At 37.1% G+C, this 22,877-nt stretch overlaps 1 long non-coding RNA gene across 1 annotated transcript; it reads left to right on the plus strand.

Annotated features, from left to right (window-relative positions):
* Positions 1 to 16,259: 16,259 nt before the first annotated feature.
* On the plus strand, positions 16,260 to 18,625 carry LOC117288547. Its single transcript, XR_004518886.1, has 3 exons — positions 16,260 to 16,421; positions 16,820 to 16,882; positions 18,307 to 18,625. It is a non-coding gene; the product is annotated as an uncharacterized LOC117288547 (long non-coding RNA).
* The last annotated feature ends 4,252 nt before the right edge of the window (positions 18,626 to 22,877 follow it).

Below are 22,877 nucleotides of genomic sequence, written 5' to 3' on the forward strand. Positions count from 1 at the left end.
GGGTTTAAAAATTAGTGGTGTAGTTCTTGAGGTATGGTCCCACTTCCGGTTGACCCTGAAGTAGAGGTCAACAAGGGGACACATTTTTCAAAGTTAATATTTAACACAAAGGAGTGTGCAACTGAAAAAAAAGTTTGAAAATCGGTTGTATAGTTCTTGAGATATGGTCCCACTTCCGGTTGACCCGGATGTAGAGGTCAACATGGGGTCGCGGAAACTGGAACAAGTTTGAAATAGGTTGTATAGGTCTTGAGATCTGGTCACAATTCAGGTTGACCCGAAAATAGAGGTCAACATGGGGTCACAGTTTTCCAAAGTAAAAATTTAAAAGGAGTCTATAACTGAAACAAAAAATGAAGATTGATTGTGTAGTATAACTGAAACAAAAAATGGGCCAACTTCCGGTTGACCCGGAAGTATACTTCTTGAGATTTACTAATTAAATACGCAAATGAAGATCACAAGGTTAATTGATTAATAATTTAAAACAAAATTACGTTTAGAGTAAAGCTTATTTTCAAGCTTCAATTTTATATAAGATTTAACTCTTTTATCTTTATACTTTATACACCCCCCCCCCCCCCCCCCCTAAATTAAGAACTTTATATAGTACGTTTTTCGCTTTGGATTCAATTAATACGTGCCTCTCCGTTTATTACAAGGAAATATTTGTATAATACTTTACCTAGCCTTTTATAAAACGTGTTGAGTGCGTCCCGGTCTGTGTTTGTCCATCACATTCATGATGCACAGAGTATGTGTTTTCCATCAAAACGGTTTTTGTGTGGTAATAATGTTCTCACCTCCGGGTCTGTTTACACAGGGCTACTTGTATGATTTCAGATTTCCCCTTACACACAAAACTATCGGTAGAGACTCTTGTTCAAAAACATTTCCCTTCACTGAATATAAATATTTGTATTTCCCCGGCATACACCATTTCCGGAAGACGACAACCAATTGTGGGACATAGATAACCCTTCCACACCCTCTCCTACCCATTTGGTATTATTAGCTGTTCCGATCCAGTCGGAACAGCTATTGTTTTCGTCGAGATTTTTATTATTAGCTGTTCCGATCCAGTCGGAACAGCTATTGTTTTCGTCGAGATTTTTATTATTTTTATTATTATTATTAGCTGTTCCGATCCAGTCGGAACAGCTATTGTTTTCGTCGAGATTTTTATTAGCTGTTCCGACCGTCCGTCGGAACAGGTATTGTTTTCGTCTAGATTTTTATTGTTTTTATTATTATTATTCTTTGTTTCTCCCTAAATCCCATAGTGTTTGTACACGTTTTTGCGGCAGCCTAATCTCCTAAACCATAATACGAAGGAGTGAGTTTATTATACCAAATTGAAGCTTAGAACATAAGCTTAATTCTTATCGTAAAAAATGTTAAAATTGTTAATTAATAATCCCCAATTAAGCTTATGAATATTTAATTAGCAAACCTTGTTAACACCATATCTCAAAAAGTAGACCGCCGATCCTGAAACTTTTTTCAGCTATACACTAGTCAGGTCCTGTTAATGTGATTTCCGACATAAAATTCTGGACGACGTCACCATGACGTCATGTAATGCACGTTTTGTGTCTGTGCACAAACACAATGGCTCTTCAAATCTATACTTTAAACTGGTCAAAAACACAATAACTTCTAAATAATTTATTTGTTAGTTTCCTAAATACCATATTATGTGTAGAAAAATACACTGATTCTAATAAGATTTGTTTCAGTCCATAAAAGCAATCAATGTTCGTCTATTAATTAATTAATCAATTAGAATCTTGGCATCATGGGTACAACGTAGTACTTCATGAATTGGGTGCAGTCACTTTCATTGTAATGTTTAAACATCTCTATGGCTCTTGCAACACACTGCGACCTGTATGGGTTGAGGACTCTCGGGGAGAGTCTGAGAAGACGATATCGTGATGTTTGCATCTTTAATTTGTTATGAAAAATGGCAACTAGTAACTAATTAACCACATGATCCTGATTTGCATATTCAATCAGAAAATCTTTGCAGCACCATATCTCAAGAAGTATACAGCCGATTTTAAGACTGTTTGTTGCTAAAGACTCTTTGGGGATTGGAGATTAATTTTGAAAAATCGTGACCTCAAGTTGACCCCTACTTCCGGGTCGGCCGGAAGTGGGACCATATCTCAAGAACTATACAACAGATTATAAAACTGTTTTCAGTTATAAACTCCTTAGGCATAAAAATATAACTTTTGACAAACCGTGACCTCAAGTTGACCTCTACTTCCGGGTCAACCGGAAGTGGGACCATATCTCAAGAAATATACAACCGATTTTCAAACTTTTTTCAGTTATAGACTCCTTGGACATTCAAGATTAGTTTGAAACACATTTGACCCCATGTTGACCTTTACTTCCGGGTCGACCGGAAGTGGGCCAATATCTCAAGAAGTACAAAGCCAATGTTCAAATCTCAGTTATAGACTCTAAGGCAATAAATATTAACTTTGAAAAACTGTGACCCTATGTTGACCTCTACTTCTGGGCAACCGGAAGTGGGACTATGTATCAAGATCTTCACAACAGATTGCTTAAACTTTTTCAGTTATAGACTCCTTGGCATTGCAGATTAGTCTTTGGTAGCTGTGGGCCCATTTTGACCTTTACTTGTGGGTCAACCGGAAAGTGTGACCTAATACCAAGAGCTACACAACTTTTTTGAAACTTTTTTTTCCAGTTATATATTCCTTGGGCAATGAAGCACATAATCCAAGCAAAACATCACGGAACAGCTTCGTGTTTGTTCACAAACACTTAATGTCTAGTTATTTTTATTATTATTATTATTATTCTTTGTTTCTCCCTAAATCCCATAGTGTTTGTACACGTTTTTGCGGCAGCCTAATCTCCTAAACCATAATACGAAAGAGTGAGTTTATTATACCAAATTGAAGCTTAGAACATAAGCTTAATTCTTATCGTAAAAAATGTAAAAAAATTTAATTAATAAGCCTTAATTAAGCTTGTGAATATTTAATTACCAAACCTAGTTAACACCATATCTCAAAAATTAGACCGCCGATCCTGAAACTTTTTTCAGCTATACACTAGTCAGGTCCTGTTAATGTGATTTCCGACATAAAATTCTGGACGACGTCACCATGACGTCATGTAATGCACGTTTTGTGTCTGTGCACAAACACAATGGCTCTTCAAATCTATACTTTAAACTGGTCAAAAACACAATAACTTCTAAATAATTTATTTGTTAGTTTCCTAAATATCATATTATGTGTAGAAAAACACACTGATTCTAATAAGATTTGTTTCAGTCCATAAAAGCAATCAATGTTCGTCTATTAATTAATTAATCAATTAGAATCTTGGCATCATGGGTACAACGTAGTACTTCATAAATTGGGTGCAGTCACTTTCATTGCTATGTTTAAACATCTCTATGACTCTTGCAACACACTGCGGACCTGTAAGGGTTGAGGACTCTCGGGGAGAGTCTGAGAAGACGATGTCGTGATGTTTGCATCTTTAATTTGTTTTTGAAAAATGGCAACTAGTAACTAATTAACCACATGACCCTCATTTGCATATTAAATTAGAAAATCTTTGCAACACCATATCTCAAGAAGTATACAGCCGATTTTAAGACTGTTTGTTGCTAAAGACTCTTTGGGGATTGGAAATTAATTTTAAAAAATCGTGACCTCAAGTTGACCCCTACTTCCGGGTCGACCGGAAGTGGGACCATATCTCAAGAACTATACAACAGATTATAAAACTTTTTTCAGTTATAAACTCCTTAGGCATAAAATATAACTTTTGACAAACCGTGACCTCAAGTTGACCTCTACTTCCGGGTCAACCGGAAGTGGGACCATATCTCAAGAAATATACAACCGATTTTCAAACTTTTTTCAGTTATAGACTCCTTGGACATTCAAGATTAGTTTGAAACACATTTGACCCCATGTTGACCTTTACTTCCGGGTCGACCGGAAGTGGGCCCATATCTCAAGAAGTACAAAGCCAATGTTCAAACTTCAGTTATAGACTCTAAGGCAATAAATATTAACTTTGGAAAACTGTGACCCTATGTTGACCTCTACTTCTGGGTCAACCGGAAGTGGGACTATATATCAAAATCTTCACAACCGATTGCTTTAACTTTTGCAGTTATAGACTCCATGGCATTGCAGATTAGTCTTTGGTAGCTGTGGGCCCATTTTGACCTTTACTTGCGGGTCAACCGGGAAGTGTGACCTAATACCAAGAGCTACACAACTTTTTTGAAACCTTTTTTTCAGTTATATATTCCTTGGGCAATGAAGCACATAATCCAAGCAAAACAACAAGGAACAGCTTCGTGTTTGTTCACAAACACTTATTGTCTAGTTAGCTGTTCCGATCCAGTCGGAACAGCTATTGTTTTCGTCGAGATTTTTATTATTTTTATTATTATTATTATTATTCTTTGTTTCTCCCTAAATCCCATAGTGTTTGTACACGTTTTTGTGGCAGCCTAATCTCCTAAACCATAATACGAAAGAGTGAGTTTATTATACCAAATTGAAGCTTAGAACATAAGCTTAATTCTTATCGTAAAAAAAAATTAAAATTGTTAATTAATAAGCCTTAATTAAGCTTATGAATATCTAATTAGCAAACCTAGTTAACACCATATCTCAAAAAGTAGACCGCCGATCCTGAAACTTTTCTCAGCTATACACTAGTCAGGTCCTGTTAAGGTGATTTCTGACATAAAATTTCGGACGACGTCACCATGACGTCATTTAATGCACGTTTTGTGTCTGTGCACAAACACAATGGCTCTTCAAATCTATACTTTAAACTGGTCAAAAACACAATAACTTCGAAATAATGTATCTGTTAGTTTCCTAAATATCATATTATGTGTAGAAAAATACACTGATTCTAATAAGATTTGTTTCAGTCCATAAAAGCAATCAATGTTCGTCTATTAATTAATTAATCAATTAGAATCTTGGCATCATGTGTACAACGTAGTACTTCATAAATTGGGGCAGTCACTTTCATTGCAATGTTTAAACATCTCTATGGCTCTTGCAACACACTGCGGACCTGTATGGGTTGAGGACTCTCGGGGAGAGTCTGAGAAGACGATGTCGTGATGTTTGCATCTTTAATTTGTTTTTGAAAAATGGCAACTAGTAACTAATTAACCACATGACCCTCATTTGCATATTAAATTAGAAAATCTTTGCTGCACCATATCTCAAGAAGTATACAGCCGATTTTAAGACTGTTTGTTGCTAAAGCCTCTTTGGGGATTGGAAATTAATTTTGAAAAATCGTGACCTCAAGTTGACCCCTACTTCCGGGTCGACCGGAAGTGGGACCATATCTCAAGAACTGTACAACAGATTATAAAACTTTTTTCAGTTATAAACTCCTTAGGCATAAAATATAACTTTTGACAAACCGTGACCTCAAGTTGACCTTTACTTCCGGGTCAACCGGAAGTGGGACCATATCTCAAGAAATATACAACCGATTTTCAAACTTTTTTCAGTTATAAAATCCTTAGGCATAAAATATAACTTTTGACAAACCGTGACCTCAAGTTGACCTCTACTTCCGGGTCAACCGGAAGTGGGACCATATCTCAAGAAATATACAACCGATTTTCAAACTTTTTTCAGTTATAAACTCCTTAGGCATAAAATATAACTTTTGACAAACCGTGACCTCAAGTTGACCTCTACTTCCGGGTCAACCGGAAGTGGGACCATATCTCAAGAAATATACAACCGATTTTCAAACTTTTTTCAGTTATAGACTCCTTGGACATTCAAGATTAGTTTGAAACACATTTGACCCCATGTTGACCTTTACTTCCGGGTCGACCGGAAGTGGGCCAATATCTCAAGAAGTACAAAACCAATGTTCAAACTTCAGTTATAGACTCTAAGGCAATAAATATTAACTTTGGAAAACTGTGACCCTATGTTGACCTCTACTTCTGGGTCAACCGGAAGTGGGACTATATATCAAGATCTTCACAACCGATTGCTTTAACTTTTTCAGTTATAGACTCCTTGGCATTGCAGATTAGTCTTTGGTAGCTGTGGGCCCATTTTGACCTTTACTTGCGGGTCAACCGGGAAGTGTGACCTAATACCAAGAGCTACACAACTTTTTTGAAACCTTTTTTTCAGTTATATATTCCTTGGGCAATGAAGCACATAATCCAAGCAAAACAACAAGGAACAGCTTCGTGTTTGTTCACAAACACTTAATGTCTAGTTAGCTGTTCCGATCCAGTCGGAACAGCTATTGTTTTCGTCGAGATTTTTATTATTTTTATTATTATTATTATTATTCTTTGTTTCTCCCTAAATCCCATAGTGTTTGTACACGTTTTTGTGGCAGCCTAATCTCCTAAACCATAATACGAAAGAGTAAGTTTATTATACCAAATTGAAGCTTAGAACATAAGCTTAATTCTTATCGTAAAAAAAAATTAAAATTGTTAATTAATAAGCCTTAATTAAGCTTATGAATATCTAATTAGCAAACCTAGTTAACACCATATCTCAAAAAGTAGACCGCCGATCCTGAAACTTTTCTCAGCTATACACTAGTCAGGTCCTGTTAAGGTGATTTCTGACATAAAATTTCGGACGACGTCACCATGACGTCATGTAATGCACGTTTTGTGTCTGTGCACAAACACAATGGCTCTTCAAATCTATACTTTAAACTGGTCAAAAACACAATAACTTCGAAATAATGTATCTGTTAGTTTCCTAAATATCATATTATGTGTAGAAAAATACACTGATTCTAATAAGATTTGTTTCAGTCCATAAAAGCAATCAATGTTCGTCTATTAATTAATTAATCAATTAGAATCTTGGCATCATGTGTACAACGTAGTACTTCATAAATTGGGTGCAGTCACTTTCATTGCAATGTTTAAACATCTCTATGGCTCTTGCAACACACTGCGGACCTGTATGGGTTGAGGACTCTCGGGGAGAGTCTGAGAAGACGATGTCGTGATGTTTGCATCTTTAATTTGTTTTTGAAAAATGGCAACTAGTAACTAATTAACCACATGACCCTCATTTGCATATTAAATTAGAAAATCTTTGCTGCACCATATCTCAAGAAGTATACAGCCGATTTTAAGACTGTTTGTTGCTAAAGCCTCTTTGGGGATTGGAAATTAATTTTGAAAAATCGTGACCTCAAGTTGACCCCTACTTCCGGGTCGACCGGAAGTGGGACCATATCTCAAGAACTGTACAACAGATTATAAAACTTTTTTCAGTTATAAACTCCTTAGGCATAAAATATAACTTTTGACAAACCGTGACCTCAAGTTGACCTCTACTTCCGGGTCAACCGGAAGTGGGACCATATCTCAAGAAATATACAACCGATTTTCAAACTTTTTTCAGTTATAGACTCCTTGGACATTCAAGATTAGTTTGAAACACATTTGACCCCATGTTGACCTTTACTTCCGGGTCGACCGGAAGTGGGCCCATATCTCAAGAAGTACAAAACCAATGTTGAAACTTCGGTTATAGACTCTAAGGCAATAAATATTAACTTTGGAAAACTGTGACCCTATGTTGACCTCTACTTCTGGGTCAACCGGAAGTGGGACTATATATCAAGATCTTCACAACCGATTGCTTTAACTTTTTCAGTTATAGACTCCTTGGCATTGCAGATTAGTCTTTGGTAGCTGTGGGCCCATTTTCACCTTTACTTGCGGGTCAACCGGGAAGTGTGACCTAATACCAAGAGCTACACAACTTTTTTGAAACCTTTTTTTCAGTTATATATTCCTTGGGCAATGAAGCACATAATCCAAGCAAAACAACAAGGAACAGCTTCGTGTTTGTTCACAAACACTTAATGTCTAGTTATTATTATTATTCTTTGTTTCTCCCTAAATCCCATAGTGTTTGTACACGTTTTTGCGGCAGCCTAATCTCCTAAACCATAATACGAAAGAGTGAGTTTATTATACCAAATTGAAGCTTAGAACATAAGCTTAATTCTTATCGTAAAAAATTTAAACATTGTTAATCAATAAGCCTTAATTAAGCTTGTGAATATTTAATTAGCAAACCAAGTTAACACCATATCTCAAAAATTAGACCGCCGATCCTGAAACTTTTTTCAGCTATACACTAGTCAGGTCCTGTTAATGTGATTTCCGACATAAAATTCTGGACGACGTCACCATGACGTCATGTAATGCACGTTTTGTGTCTGTGCACAAACACAATGGCTCTTGAAGTGTAAACAAACCCAGCTTTCCAAAACATAATTTATTCGATTAAAATTAAATTACATGTTGTACACTTCCCAAAATTGCTTTAGATTAAGATGCATTTTATTGATGGTCATTTTAAAAGCATCAGAACTTATAGAAACAGTGTAATTATTTTTAAAAACCTGTATTTCCGGGGAAGTTTTTTCAAAGATCATGGGTACGGCGTAAAACTTGATTTGAATAGTCAAAATTGTAAAACTGTTAACTTGACCAAGTCCTTATATCATTTTCGACCGGTGTTATTGCGTTTTTTTGTTCAATATACATAGATTTCTTACGGTAACCGACTAGCACAAGTCTAAACTTGTTTCCAAAATTTGACAAGCCTGAGCATGGTGCGTCGTGGACCGGGTTCATTTCAGCCGACGAGCGTGGACGACGAAAATAGACCGCCCGGGATTTGGAGTTATTTACGGGTAAAGTCACCTTGTTCGCGCCTGGGACCATTTGCCTAAACTAATTCCAGTATTTCGCGTTACGTTCGGAAATTAGACCATGACAAACAAAAACTCTTTGACAGGAATACAAAAGCAGAGATTTTATTATGCTGACGTTTCTCTGGTGGTTGAGTGGCTCAATTTTATAGAGCTGCTTATAATAAACAGGCAAAACATTTTGCTTTACAAAATTGCAGAAATTGAGCAGAATACCTGGATTCACAACTTGAACATGAGGCATGGTTAAGCTGCTTTTTGTGTTTAAAAAGCTATTGTGTAGTTTGGTCCTGGGCCAATGGCTTTTAAAGGAAAGAATCGCAGCGCTTACGTAATCAGGGAACTGTGCTTACGCTAAGCGTATTTTACAGCTTAGCAGGGAATGTGTTCTTCACGTCACAATTCGCATCAAAAAATTTGCTACAGTTGACTAACTGTGCTCAACTCCTGCGAAACTTGCACTGCAAAAACAGTGCTTAAAAATTTGATTTGCATTCGCAGGAAAAACCGTGCTTTACTTGTGACAAAAGTAGGCAGGGGCGACTAGTGTGCTTTAGTGGTAAAGTCGCGACTACAAATTATTATTTGAGTCGCGACTACTGTTTTTCTCTACTCCGTTATAATCGTGTCCACACATCGACTACAAAATTTGTCCCGACTACCTGTTTGGTGAACCAGTTGTGTTGCTTACTACTATTCGCAACATAATTAATATTGCCCTTGCGGCATAGCGGCACAAATCTTGAGAATCTGTACTTTATCTCGACAAGTGTCATAGTTAGGTTTGAAGTGCGACTAGTCGAGTAGTAAATTTCACTAGTCACACCCATTCGCAACATAATTAAAAATTTGTCCCGACTACCTGTTTGGTGAACCAGTTGTGTTGCTTATATTCGCAACATAATTTATATTGCCCTTGCGGCATAGCGGCACAAATCTTGAGAATCCGTACTTTATCTCAACAAGTGTCGTAGTTAGGTTTGAAGTGCGCCTAGTCGAGTAGTAAATTTCACTAGTCACACCCATTCGCAACATAATTAATATTGCCCTTGCGGCACATAGCGGTACAAATCTTGAGAATCCGTATTTTATCTCGACAAGTGTCGTAGGCAGGTTTGAGGTGCGACTAGTCGAGTCATGATGGGAACTTGCATAATGAAAAAGATTCAGTGCTCTGCAGAAGCATTGAATTCTGCGTTTGTGTCAAGCAAAATAGACTGCTTATAGCATGGATTTCTTTTGTTTGTGTGCTTCCAAGTTCGCACATTATTTTCCAAGCTTGCACATCACAGTAAAGCGGAAAATGGTGATTGAAGCGCAGACTTTGGTGGTTATGAGAACCATGTAATTTTGCCCTGTAAGTAGGTTTAGTAAGGCCTACACTTCAAACATGTAAAGTCAAAAAAGATTGTTAGTACATGAGGGAAATCTTGTGAATCTGGTCCAATTTGACTCTGCTTCACTGCGTAAGCAAAGAATTTACACATCAGAAGCGCGGATATTATCGCTTACTTAAAGCATATTTCACAGCTTAGCAGGGATATTTTTGCTTGTGCGCGGGGAAACTTATCATATGTAATCTTTGCTTTGAACTAATTGTACAGATATTTCAGCGCCTGCACAGTAAGCGGAGAATGGTGGTTGTATAATAAATGGGCAGAGTTTCGTTGAAGCAGACAGAGCCATAAAACTGGGCCGTGTTCTATAGGGGAAATTATAGCTTGACATTTTGTGACAGTTTTGGTCTCTGCGACGTACACATACAAATACAGAGTCAGATACAGACATTACGGTGCAGAAATCGTGCAATTGAAATGTCTCATAAGAGCGCCCCCTATCGGCAGGAGTAGGAAAATAAAGGAGTATCCTACAAATTAATTATGTGTTTTTAAACACGTAAAATAATATCAAATGGAAGCTTTAGGATGTTTAGCTTAATTCCTATCATAAAACATATTAAAATTATTTATTAATTAACCACCAGTGACCCTCATTTGCATATTAATTAGGAAATCTTTGCAGCATCATATCTCAAGAACTTCACGGCCGACTTTTCAACTGTTTGTTTTTAAAGACTCCTTGGGGGTTGGAGATTAATTTGAAAAAACTGTGACCTCAAGTTGACCTCTACTTCCCCGTCAACCGGAAGTGTCACCATATCTCAAGAACTATACAGCAGATTTTCAAAATATTTTCAGTTATAAACTCCTTAGGCATAAAATATTAACTTTAAAAAACCGTGACCTCAAGTTGACCCCTACTTCCTGGTCAACCGGAAATGGGACCATATCTCAAGAACTATACAACAGATTATCAATTTTGGTTCAGTTATAGACTCCTTGGGCATTCAAGATTAGTTTGAAACAACTTTGACCCCATGTTGACCTTTACTTCCGGGTCAACCGGAAGTGAACCCATATCTAAAAAAGTACAAAGCTAATGTTCAAACTTCAGTTGTAGACTCTTAGGCAATAAATATTAGCTTTGGAAAACTGTGACCCCAAGTTGACCTCTACTTCTGGGTCAACCGGAAGTGGGACTATAAATCAAGATCTACACAACCGATTTTATAGACTCCTTGGCATTGCAGATTAATCTTTGGTAGCTGTGGGCCCATGTTGACCTTTACTTACGGGTCAACCGGGAAGTAAAACCTTATAACAAGAGCTACACAACTTTTTTGAAACCTTTTTTTCAGTTATATTTATTCTTTGTTTCCGCCTAAAACCCCATAGCGTTTGTACAGCGTTTTTGTTCAGGCCCCTACTCCTAAAGTATGAGGATAAAATAGTTAAATCATATATCAAATTGAAGCTTAGAACATAAGTTTTACTCTAACAAAAAAGTGTAAAAATTCTTCATTAATTAACCACGTGGTCTTCATTTGAACTTTTTAATTTGTAATTTTGATGCAGTCACTTTCATGTTATTGTGAAACATTCGCTTTGGTTATACAACACAGTATGTACCTCAATGAGTTGTTGACTTCTTGAGAGGAGTCTATACTATTTTGTTTTCTACCCGCGTTCTGGACACGTTACTCTGTACACGCACAAAGTACGGAGGTTTGGGATTTTCGTTAGAACGTGCGTTAAATTTGTCCTTGTTTTTCTAACCGCGTTCTGGACCAATTACTCTGTGCATGGGTTTTCGTTAAAACGAACGTGCGTAATTAGATAGGGGTTTTTGACGACATCGACGTCGTCGTCAAAAACCCCCTTAAGGCAATCTAATACTGCATTTCAACCCTACTTAACAGTTATAAAATATTACTTGCTGTGGTGTTGTAGTTTTTGAGAAATGAGTGAAAAAATGTCAAATTTAGACTCCGATGTGTTTTCTTCGTGGACGAACGTGCGTAGTTGAAATAGGGGTTTTTGACGACGACGACGTCCTCGTCAAAAACCCCTAAAGGCATCAAATACTACATTTCAACCCCTACTTAAGTTAAAGGCGTTAGCAGTTCATATTTAGTGACAATGTTCGCAAAATCATGACACGAGAATTATTTCGCCGGATCATTTATAATCCCCTCTGTTGAAATAAATACATGTAAACCCTTGATTATTGTGTTGGCCCTCGTAGCCTAGTGGACATCAGTCGCGCTTTCTTCACTGATACGTGCGAGTTCGAATCTGCGCACGGGAAAAAATTTTTTTTTAGCCCCCAAAACTAAAAAAATATTTCTTTTTAAAATATTTTAAGTTAGATTCTTATCTTTATATCAATAGTGTTGCCTTTTCTTTTTCTCAATTGTTAGCCAAACATAACCTGTGTGCATGCATGACACGATGATGTTTGAAAAACACAGTAATCGGAAAATGGTGATCATAAGCGCAGAGTTTGGTGGTTAAGAGTTCTGTGAAATCAAATCGTACTAGATCAAACATCAAACCACCGACCCCCAAAAAAATTAAAAATCGTAATTAATTAACCACGTGACCCATATTTGCATATTTAATTGTACAAGGGGACAAAGTGGTTGGAACTTCCTGTTGATGCTGACATCATGAGAACATCAGCATAAGTATTGGAATTGCACTACCTATTGAACCACTTGGAGTGTTCAAGGAGTCCAACACGTCAGTCTAGAGTCCAACTCTGATTGTAAAAATCAATTCAGGCATCATCTTCAATTTAATTTTATGCAACAAGCAAACTTATAAATTTTCTGATTTTATTTCAAAGGGTAACATAAATGGCTGTTAGCAAACGGTTTCCAACAAAAACTACATGGTGTACGTGCACAATACTCTTACTGGCCTCAAGCATTTACCTCTAGATAATAAATCAAGCATTCAGTTCAAAATGATAAAAGTTCGTTATTGCCACAATATTCAGCAAACCATGAATCATACACAGCTACTATTCACAAGAAAATCTATGTGTGGAAGGTAATAAATCAAGCATTCAGTTCAAAATGATTAAAGTTTGTTTTCGCCACATTATTCAGCGAACCATGGATCATACACAGCTACTATTCACAAGAAAATCTATGTGTGGAGGGTAATAAATCAAGCATTCAGTTCAAAATGATAAAAGTTTGTTATCGCCACAATATTCAGCGAACCATGAATCATACACAGCTACTATTCACAAGAAAATCTATGTGTGGAGGATAACAGACAGCACACAATGGAACCGGAGTTTAACAATGACAATACCAAAAGTGCAATCGTCAGTCGTTGTGGTTTATTATACATGGGGCTGATGGTGATCATAATGATAAAAGTCTGTTGTCGATACACAACCGCCCACTTATATTCAACGGACCATGAATCACGGACCATATTATGCACAAAATAAAATATTCAAAAGAATATCCATATAATAGATTTGTCTGGTGTATAAACTGATGTCCCAGCATTGGGATTTTCGTGTATTTTTGCTAGATTCCTCACTCCCCAACCAAAGTGACTACAAAACGTCTCTAATGGATAACAATGGTATATTTCGACATGTTTTTTTTCCCAGCAAGAGTTGTGGGGCCCATTTTCTCTAGTATTTATTTTTATCACACAACTAGTGTTCCCTTTTATGTTTTATTATGACGTTGGGTATTTTATTTATCTGTTTCATTTAAATATATGGTTAAGTTTTATTTTACGCTAACTGTTTTTGTGTTTGTTCTTCCTGCAAATTTGAGTTGTTTTGCCGTTACATAAGATTACACCCACTAAATAGAATTGCTCACATTGCTTTCTTCGTTAGAAAAAAAGGGGGAGGGGGTCCGTACTCGTTAAGGTTTGCTTTTATGGGTCCCTCCATCCCCTACATGTGTTTTGCATTGATTTTTAATTTTTGTTTTCTATTATTGTACGATTGCATTTGCTTGTAATAAATTATTTATTACCTTCTGTGTAGACTAAGCAAGGCTTGCGCGTATTTGAACTTGCGGGACCATTATGTTCCAAACCTTATGGAGTTTTACGTGGGACATTTTGTTTCGTCCATTATTTTAGTTTAACGTAGTTTATGACCATGAATATTGTAAATATTGTTGGAAATGTAATACTATATAACAAAACGTATACAAGTAAAATCATTTCAACAACAAAAATCCTACTTTCGGGATGTCGACTTCCTGAGATAAATTATCACAGGAAGACGACATCCTAATTTTAGGATGTCAACTTCCCGAGATAAATTATCACAGCAAGACGACATCCTACTTTTGGGATATCGACATTCCGAGATAAATTATCACAGGAAGACGACATTCTTCTTTTAGAATGTCGACTTCTCGAGATAAATTATCACAGGAAGATGACAACTGACGTTTAGGATGTCGACATACCGAGATAAATTATCACAGCAAGACGACATCCTACTTTTAGGATGTCGACATCCCGGTATAAATTATCACAGGAAGACGACATCCTACTTTTAGGATGTCGACATTCCGAGATAAATTATCACAGGAAGACGACATTCTTCTTTAACAATGTCGACTGTTTGTAGTTATAAGACTCCTTGGGGATAGGAGAAAAATTCGGAAAAACCGTGACCTCAACTTGACCTCTACTTCCGGGTCAACCGGAAGTGGGACCATATCTCAAGAACTACTCAACCGATTTTCAATTTGTTTTCACTTACAGACTCCTTGACATTAATATTGACTGTGAAAACCCGTGACCCCATGTTGGCCTCTACGTCCGGGTGAACCGGAAGTGGGACCATACGCCAAGTACTATACAACCGATTTTCAATCCTTTTTGTTCAGTTTTATCCTCCTAAGGCATTACAAATAAACTTTGAAAATCCATGACCCCAAATTGGCCTCTACTTCCGGGTCAACCAGAAGTGGCACCATATCTCAAGAACTACACAACCGATTTTCTATTTTTTTTTCAGTTACAGACTCCTTGGGCGTTAGAGATTAGCCTTAGGTTACCGTGACCCCATGAAGTGGCACCGCAACTCAAGACACTGTACAGTATTTTTCAAACTTTTTTTCAGTTATAGACTCCTTGGTAATTTTAACACATAATCAAAGCAAAAGAACACGGAACAGCTTTGTGTTTGTTCACAAACACCTAATGTCTAGTTATTATTAACTTTTTAGAAAGAGCTGATTAATTTGATGTTTGTTGCGTTCCCCCTTACATAGTTATAAAATGGTACTCTTCTAAAATTGTTTGGCAAGTCAGTCAACCCACTGGTGAGTGTAATTTATTCCTCCATGGTGGTGTAACCTAGAAAATAACGACAAATAATATCCACAATCTACACAATCATAGGTTTTGAAGTAGGCCTGCACCGATATCCCAAAATCCCATCACCGGTTGCAAAAGTTGACCGATTGCAAAAAGCCACCACCGATCCCTAAAGTTGACTGATTGCAAAAAGCCACCTCCGATCCCTTAAGTTGACCGATTGCAAAAAGCCATCACCGATCCCTAAAGTTGACCGATTGCAAAAAGCCACCACCGATCACTAAAGTTGACCGATTGCAAAAAGCCACCACCGATCACTAAAGTTGACCGCATGCAAAAAGCCATCACCGATCCCTGAAGTTGACCGATTGCAAAAAGCCATCACCGATCCCTAAAGTTGACCAACTGCAAAAAGCCACCACCGATCCCTAACGTTGACCGATTGCAAAAAGCCACCACCGATCACTAAAGTTGACCGATTGCAAAAAGCCACCACCGATCACTAAAGTTGATTGCAAAAAGCCACCAACGGTCGTGAATATGCATGACCGATCGCTATATACCATCACCGATCATGAATTTGCATGACCGATCGCTAAAATGACCACCGATCGTGTTTTATCACCGATTGCTAAAGTTGATCACCGATTCGCATAGGACCACCACCGATGACACATTTGATCACCGGTTGCAAAAGACCATCACCGATGATTAAATGCCTCTATGGCGTTCCATAATAGAGGACTTGCCTGGCTGAGAATGAACAAACGTTAACTTACATAAGCAACATTTTTAGTTTCCCTTTTCAAATTTCAATCTCAACTCAAAAAAGTTTATGCGGAGTACATGTATGTTGTACTGCTGTACATAGTATAAAACTGCTATTGCTACACTACTTTTAAGTAAATACACCACCATACACAAGCAACCGGTTTCTGTTGAGCCAGTCACCAGTGCAGTGACGGCAAGTTATGAGCAATTCAGAAATTAGCTGTGCGTGAGTCACAAACAAACTAAAAAAAAAAAAAAAAAATTAATTTGCATGATTTATAGTCGCCAAGTTTTTGGGAAAAAGGTGAAAATCGATGTTTTCAGGAGAGTCGCGTATTAAATAGTAAATACCAGTACTGCTACTGGTACATACGCTGTACATGCTAAAATAATGTTTGTATCCTGAGGCGAAAGTTATTTTTGTGACATAGTTTTCCTCATTTCTCAAAAACTACAGCACCACAGCAAGTATTTTAAGGGAAGCTTTCTACCACCATTATCTTAAAACTGTGTAAGTTTAATTTTAAATGTAAACCTTTGGACATTGCGTTTTGGGTCGTACAAAAAGGACCCAAACACTTTAAGGATTTTAATTAAGAAACCTTTGTATTGTATTTCAGGTTGACGTGCATGTACACAGGCCTACATACATCCCATACAAATTTCACCATGGACTCAACAAAGTAAGTTCACTGCCTACACAGACACACACAGTCAACAGTTTTTCACATTTTATATTTATTGATGGCAAAATTAAATTTCTGCATGAATACCTGAAGCAGGACATTTCGTACCCAATCATTATTACTATTATGTAAGTTGCACAAGGGAGATTTAGCCACTTTTAGTGTATTAGAGTAGCTACTACTCCTAGCTAGAACTATTTCGGTTTCATCCGGCTATCGTCTCCCGTAACCTCATAGGTTTATATCTCTCACGCTTTAAACGATGATGGTTCAATGGTTGTTCATTGAATTTTGGAATCAAAAATCTCTCTTTATTTTTATTTTAATCTCGCAAAAATTACCGTAGGCTCTAATGTGTCCTTTGATATCTCAATGTCCAAGGGGGCGACCAGAGAACCCACTCGCTCCGCAATCTCAAAAAATGTTAAAAGTTATAAATTCTTACCGTTATTCAGTCCCCAAATACTCTGTTTTACCACTACACTACAAATGCTGATTGTCCCCGAACTCTGCCGAACGCATCGCGAAGTCACGACACGTGTCGAGCGTGCGCATATTATTTTTTTCCCAGAACAAACGTGGAGAATTATCTACACACGTTTGTCCTAGAATTAAAAAACACTCGATCCGTGCTTTGCGTACAAAAACATATGGACACGCGTCTGGGAACCAGACGTCTGATTCCTAGACGCGTGTCCATATGTTTTGTACACAAAACACATGTTTTGTACACAAAACACGGATCAAGTGTTTTTTTTTATTCTAGTGTAAGCGGTAATGTATGTCAACTGAATACTACTTGCATGCACCCCACCTCCTTTCTGGCAAAACCACCACAGAACCTTCATTTTATGACCCCAAATAAATTTAAATGGTTTTTGTGCGTGGTAATCTGCTCTATCAAGCAGAGTTTTTTTCATGAAATTTCCGGAATGATGTGTTTTTTTTATCTGGGTCAAAGGTCAAGGTATTGTGTCAAAGTTCATGGTTATTTTTTTACTTATTTTAAGGACTTTTGATTAGAGTATTTAATTCTGATCCAAATTAGCACAAATTTGTGGAAAACTTGCCTATTATGGTTTATTCCTTTAAATGGGGTGGGGGGTGATCACCCACGACGAACTCGTGGAATATGCACCCCCAAAAAAATCTGCATCCCATGTTGACATGGGACGCAGAAGCACTGTCGTGTTTTTCTGTATTCCACTCATGCTTGTATAATAACTAATAGTGTTATGTAATGTCATGCAGTGGTCTCAAATTGTAGAAAAAAATGTTGCAAAATTGCTTCTCAAAGCACTGATGTGCTGTATTGTAGCATAAATTAAGTTTTGTCCATTTAGTACTTGAAGTATGAATAAGACATCTGGTTGCTTACAGCAATATTGAGTAACTTTACTTTTTACTTTTATTTATTGAAGGATGAAGACACCACACATCCTGTGTACATCGAAATGGATGAAAAATCGGCACATGTGTCTACAGAGTTAGTAGTTGCAGAAGGCGAGGTAGTTTCTGTTGTTGATGATGTAACAACAGCAGTCGCGTGCTACATTTCCTCGTTTTTTGTATTTCACCTGCAGTACATCCCAGAACTAGTGAAGACAATTGCTTTTTATCAATATGGTGTTCTTAAGATTGACGACCAGACTGGTATTCATAGTTCATATTCTTTGGATTCCGTGACCATTTATTTGCTACCTTTTTTTCTCGATGGATTTGACGTCAGGAACCATTTAAAAAGAAAATAAGCTCCTATGAACCTCTGAAATGTGATAGATACTTTTTTTATTGCGCAATATTCAAAATGGCCGCCGACGCCATCTTGAAAAACATAAATTGTAATAGCTCTGGCCCCAGATGACCTAGACGGACAAATGAGATGTCCTTTTCCACTATTTCTGGCATGCCAAATACACTGGAATTGTAATTGTAAAGTTTTGGGACCATCTTGACCTCTAAATCCAAGATGGCCGCCGTCGCCATCTTGAAAAAACATACAATATAATAGCTCTGGCACCATATGACCTAGATGGACAAAAGAGATGTCATTTTCCACTATTTCTGACATGCTTAATACACTGGAATGGAAATTGTAAAGTTTGGGGACCATATTAACCTCTAAATCCAAGATGGCCTCCTTCGCCATCTTGAAACATAACTTCCATATTAGCTCTGGCACCAGATGACCTAGACAAGCATAGACTTAAACTATCAAATAATATAATAGAGGCATGAATAGGTTTTCATCACTCAGGATGGCCAGTGATATTTTTAGATAATAATCTTATTAAATCTTACCGAATTAAAATGATAAAGACAAACATAATGAGAACTCAGTTAAACATTTAGCAACTAGAGGGGGTACTTCAAGCAATCAAAGAAAAAGTAAACATACATAAAAAAACAAGTATTAATTACACCTAGCTTCTCATACTTAATTAAAAAACAGCTGATAAATCCATCTTGCATTCAGTCAATTTAAATTAAAAGAGGTTGGATGGTCCCTATAAACAAAACAAAAACCATAATTGATTTTTCATATGTTAAAAATGAAACCCTAATTGTTCTCTCAGTTTATCTGGTGCCAGAGCTGTCACATTTCATAATTTTCAAGATGGCGGAGGCGGCCATATTGGATTTTGTGACCACAATGATCCCTAACTCTACAATTACCATTCCAGTGGATTTTGTAATGGCAGAAATAGTGGGAATATACACCTCTTTTTCCCTATCTGGTTTCATATAGGTAGTATAATTTTCAAGATGGCGATGGCGGCCGTCTTGAATTTAGAGGCCACGATAGTCCCCAAACCTTACATTCGCCTTTCCAGTGTATTTTGCATGCCAGAAATAGTGGAAAATGACATCTCTTTTTCCCGTCTAGGTCATATGGTGCCAAGCTATTACATGCTATGTTTTTCAAGTTGGAGATGTTGGCCATCTTGGATTTAGAGGTCAAGATGGTCCCCAAACCTTACAATTACCATTCCAGTGTTTTTGGCATGCCAGATATAGTGGAAAAGGACATATATTTTGTCTGTCTAGCTCATATGGTGCCAGAGCTAGTATTACAAGTTATGTTTTTCAAGATGGCGTCGGCGGCCATTTTGAATATTGCGCAATAAAACAAAAGTTCCTATCACATTTCAGAGGTTCATAGGGGCTTATTTTCCTTTTAGATGGTTCCTGAAGTCAAATCCATCGAGAGAAAAAGGTAGCAAAAAAATGGTCACGGAATCCAAAGATATGACCCTACTATAAATACTATTGTTTTACTCATTTCCTAAAAACTATGCCATTTCAAGCAAAACTATTTCAAGGGAAGTTTTCTACCATGACCATCTTTGTACCATGTAAGTTTTGTGCAAATCTGTGAGCATTTATATTTTCATTCTTACCAATGTTGTACACACCCTTTAACCATATATAAAACAGTACAATTATTTGTCAGTAGTCAAAGTCCACTTGTGAAAGAAAGACATCATCATGGCCAATCTTACATTATTAAACTGTGTAAGTTTTAACTTTATTTGATACGCTTTCAGTGCAAAATCTGTTAGCACCCCAAAAACGTGTGCAATGAGCATGTAATTCCAATATGGTTCTGTATACTAAATTTCCATAATATTGCGTCTAAACTGTGTTAAATTAAACTTTTTAACAAACAAATTCCTCTATGGAATGTACCTCTTAAAGTTATTGTTGGCAGCGATTGAAGTTGTGTTCAAGATTTTGCACTGAAAGGGCATACAAAATTACAGGTTTTCACGTAAAGTTAGAGACTTGTGATACTTGTTTACTTTCATAATTGTTTCACTGTCGATAAATTTGACCTTAAATACCGCTTTATTAAAGTCCTGTCATCACGGTGTGTACTGTAGGTGGGACTAATGGGTTGTTAAAACAACTTTTTAACTTTGCAAGTTGGGAAAAAAATCTATTGAAGTTTGTTTAATAATGTTAAAAAAAAATTGAGATTCAGTAGTTATTCAGCAGATTGTTCTCAAAGAAACTGATGGTTAACAAAGTTGCTTCAGTTGGAGTTGTGTTGGATTTGCAATAAATTTACAGTGACTAATTATAACAGAAGTGTGTAAAAGACTAATTATTGGTGTTGTCAGACTAATTGAAAGACTAAATAGTTGTGCTGCATGACTAATTAATTTTCTTGGATGACTAAATTAATTTCGTGTATTACCAATCTCCAGATCAATTAGTCATTTTAAACCATTTTCAAAGACAAACTATAATTTGTCATTTCAGTGTGTATTGACTAATCTTTTGATTGAGTGACCAATTAAAGATTAGTCAAATTAAACCATGTAAATGACTATTTTTTTTTTGACAATTGACTAAGTGATGTTTTCAGTGCTTGTTTGGAGTGTTTCTTGATCAGCATGGCTGCCATAAACTTGACCTTTGCCTTATAAGAAACTTGTCAATTTTTTTCATGCGTCTGGGGTGGATTTCACAAAGGTAGTCCTAACTTAGGACTAGTCCTAAGCAATGCTAAGAGATAGGACTGGTCCTAAGTTAGGACCAGTAACTTATCCTAACCATGTCCTAACTTAGGACTGGTCCTATCTCTTAGCATTGTCTAGGATCAGTCCTATGTTAGGACTACCTTTGTGAAATCCACCCCTGATGGGTTAACGCAAACGTTGGTATTCGTACTTGCCTGTGTGTTCAATACTCGGAGCTCCACAGGTTTTTTTTTTTTCAAACCAGTTTTCACCGCCCACACTTGCTCCTACCAGTTGTTGATGCTCAGCGGTAGAATAACAATAGCGTAAGGGCATCCTAAATGGTTACGCAGGCAACCATGACATCATCAAGGGAATAGTCATATCAATCATAAACTATTTCTGTGACGTCAATCTATTGATGAAAATGTAGATTATTTTTACGAATCTACACTTAACTGTAGATTCGCATACTAAGTATAAAACATTGTAAGAAACGGCTCCCTCTGAAGTAACGTAGTTTTCGAGAAAGAACTGATTTTCCACGAATTTGATTTCTAGACCTCAGATTTAGATTTTGAGGTTTTGAAATCAAGCATCTTCGTGTGAGAAGGGCCTTTTTTTTCTTCTTTCATTATTATCTCACAACTTTCACAGGTTTGTTATTGTACGCATATGTTGAGATACACGAAGTGAGAAGACTGATCTTTGACAATTAGCAATAGTGTCCAGTGTCTGTAACTCCGTCTTCCGAAAAATCAAAAATTACGTCCATGGTCCGAAGTAAGAAGGTCTGAGATCTGAGTACGCCAACTAAAAAAGGGCTTAAGGGAGGCCGTCTTTAACTAACCCCCATTTTCCGCCGTAAACCGCCGGATCCCGGCGGGTTTTAACTCAGTGAACACTTACAAAAGGATTGCATAATCGTGAATATGCCAGCGCCCAAGAGGTCATTCTCGGGCTCAATAAAACCCCAGTCCCTTGCCAGGGGGATTAACATCTGAATAAGGGGGTTAGTTAAAGACGGCCTCCCTAATTTTAGTACTATCAATGTTTGCGTTGCTTGCACAGATTTTGCCAGTTAGTGAAGCCATAGAGCAAGGACCATGGTGAAGCGTAATCGCGCGGCATAGTTAAAGGCAATGGACACCCTTGGACATTTTCAAAGACTTGTCTTCTGACTGGTGTATCTCAACATTTGCATAAAATAACAAACCTGTGAAGTTTTTAACTCCATTGGTCTTCAATGTTGCGAGAGAATAATTGAAGAAAAAACACCCTTGTCGCACAAGTTGTGTGCTTTCAGATGCCTTGAGTTCGAGAGCTCACTGCTGAGGTCTCTTATTCAATTCAAATATTTTACTGAGAAATAACGCCTTTCTCAAAAACTGCGTTCACTTCAGAGGGAGCCGTCTCTCACAATGTTTCATACTATCAACAGCTCTCGATTGCGTGTTACCAAATACGTTTTTATGCGAACAATTATGTTGAGAATTTACCAAGAGTGTCCTGGCCTTACACCACAG

Source organism: Asterias rubens, chromosome 3 (genome assembly GCF_902459465.1).
Source record: "Asterias rubens chromosome 3, eAstRub1.3, whole genome shotgun sequence".
In the NCBI taxonomy this organism is placed as follows: Eukaryota; Metazoa; Echinodermata; class Asteroidea; order Forcipulatida; family Asteriidae; genus Asterias; species Asterias rubens.